This window comes from Strigops habroptila, chromosome 3 (assembly GCF_004027225.2).
Source record: "Strigops habroptila isolate Jane chromosome 3, bStrHab1.2.pri, whole genome shotgun sequence".
NCBI lineage: Eukaryota > Metazoa > Chordata > Aves > Psittaciformes > Psittacidae > Strigops > Strigops habroptila.
The window spans coordinates 86,861,057-86,863,466 of NC_044279.2; positions in this window are offsets into that span (position 1 = coordinate 86,861,057).

Sequence of the window (2,410 nt, forward strand, 5' to 3'; positions counted from 1 at the left end):
CCGCCTCACAAGGGGAACGACTAATTTACTCCTCCCAAAACCTTCCTTCTCCCTTAAAACCTTTTGGGTTTTGCCCCCTCCTTCTCTAAATCCTTCTTGCTCCTCCCTAAGCCTTAGAATCGTAGAATGGTTTGGGTTGGAAGGGACCTTAAAGCACATCCAGTTCCAACCCCCTGCCACGGGCAGGGACACCTTCCACTAGACCAGGTTGCTCCAAGCCCCGTCCTTCCTCTTCCACCCTCTCCTAAACTCTCCCTTTCGTCTAAAGCTTTTTTTATTTTTTCCCTCTGTCCCCTGAAAACCTTCCCTCTAACTTTCCTTCACCTCCCAAACCTTCCTCTGCCTTCAACCTTCATTCCTTCCCCCCAAAAAAACCTTTCCACCTAAAACCTTCCTTCCCTCTAAAACCTTTTCTCCACCCCCTTTCCCCATAAACTTTCATTTCCCCAAAAAACCCCTTCCTTTCCCTTCCCTCTCCCTGAAAACCTTTACACCCTTAAACCTTCCTTTTCCCCCCCAAAAAACCCCTCTTTCCCCTGCCCTAAAACCTTCTTTCCCCCTAAAACCTTCCCTAGTTCCTTCTGCCCCAAAACTTTCTTCCCACTCTGCCCTAAAACCTTCCTTTTCCTCTCCTCTCCCCTAAAATCTTCTGCCTCCCAGACCTTCTTTCCCCGCCTATTGTTCCTCCCCTCCCTCCTCAAACCTTCTTTCCCCTCAAAACCCTCCTTTTCCCCCCTTCCCTGAAACCTTCCTTCCTCTCTCCCCTAAAAATCCTTTTCTTCAATAAAACTTCCTTTTCCCCTCCCTTTTCCCTAAAATCTTCCTTCTGTCCCCAAGCCTGCCTTTTTTTCCGTCCCCTAAACCCTTCCTTGCAGCTTAGGAAATCCTCAGCAGGCCCATTTTAGGCAAGCAGAGTGGTTGTGTTTGCCCCTGGGCATGGTCAGCGATGTGCTGTGTGGATGCTGCTGAGGGGAACCTGCACTTGTAAATGGCTTCGAGAAACTTGGTATCAGCTTTCTCCTGGAAAGCACGCTAAGGCACATGAAAAACAACGAGGTGGTTGGTGACAGCCAACATGGCTTCACTGAGGGGAAAGTTGACATCATCTACCTGGACTTGTGCAAAGCGTTCGACACTGTCCCGCGCGACATCCTTGTCTCTAAATTGGAGAGACATCAATTTGATAGATGGACCACTCGGTGGATAAAGAACTGGCTCGATGGCCGCACGCAAAGAGTTGTGGTAAACGGCTCGATGTCCAGTTGGAAACCTGTAACGAGTGGTGTCCCTCAGGGATCGGTGTTGGGACCGGTCCTGTTCAACATCTTTGTCGGCGACATGGACAGTGGGATTGAGTGCGCCCTCAGCAAGTTTGCCGATGACACCAAGCTGTGTGGTTCGGTTGATGCGCTGGAGGGAAGGGATGCCATCCAGAGGGACCTGGACACCCTTGTGAGGTGGGCCGATGTCAACCTTATGAAGTTTAACCAAGCCAAGTGTAAGGTCCTACACCTGGGTCGGGGCAATCCCAGGCACTGCTACAGGTTGGGCGGAGAAGAGATTCAGAGCAGCCCTGCAGAGAAGGACTTGGGGGTGTTGGTTGACAAGAAGCTTAACATGAGCCTGCTTCAGTGTGCGCTTGCAACCCAGAAACCAACCGTATCCTGGGCTGCATCAAAAGAAGCGTGACCAGCAGGTCAAAGGAGGTGATCCTGCCCCTCTACTCTGCTCTCGTGAGACCTCACTTGGAGCACTGCGTACAGTTCTGGTGTCCTCAACATAAAAAGGACATGGAGCTGTTGGAGCAAGTCCAGAGGAGGGCCACGAGGATGATAAGAGGGCTGGATCACCTCCTGTATGAAGACAGGCTGAGAGAGTTGGGGCTGTTCAGCCTGGAGAAGAGAAGCTGTGTGGAGACCTCAGAGCAGCTTCCAGTGTCTGAAGGGGGTGTACAAGGATGCTGGGGAGGGACTCTTCCTTAGGGACTCTAGTGGTAGGACAAGGGGTAATGGGTTCAAACTTAAACAGAGGAAGTTTAGATTAGATATAAGGAAGAAGTTCTTTACAGTGAGGGTGGTGAAGCACTGGAATGGGTTGCCCAGGGAGGTTGTGGATGCTCCATCCCTGGCAGTGTTCAAGGCCAGGTTGGACAGAGCCTTGGGCCACATGATTTAGGGCAAGGTGTCCCTGCCCATGGCAGGGGGGTTGGAACTAGATGGTCTTAAGGTCCTTTCCAACCGTTACTATCCTATGATTCTATGTTTCTATGATTCTAACTATTAAATAAAAATGGATTTAAAAGTCCTACTTTTCAGTGCAGGTAATGCTGTCTCTACAAGTGAGCTGATACAACACTGAGTCCAGGGAAGACCAAGTGAGCACAGCTTACATTTGTACTTGTACCAAGGGA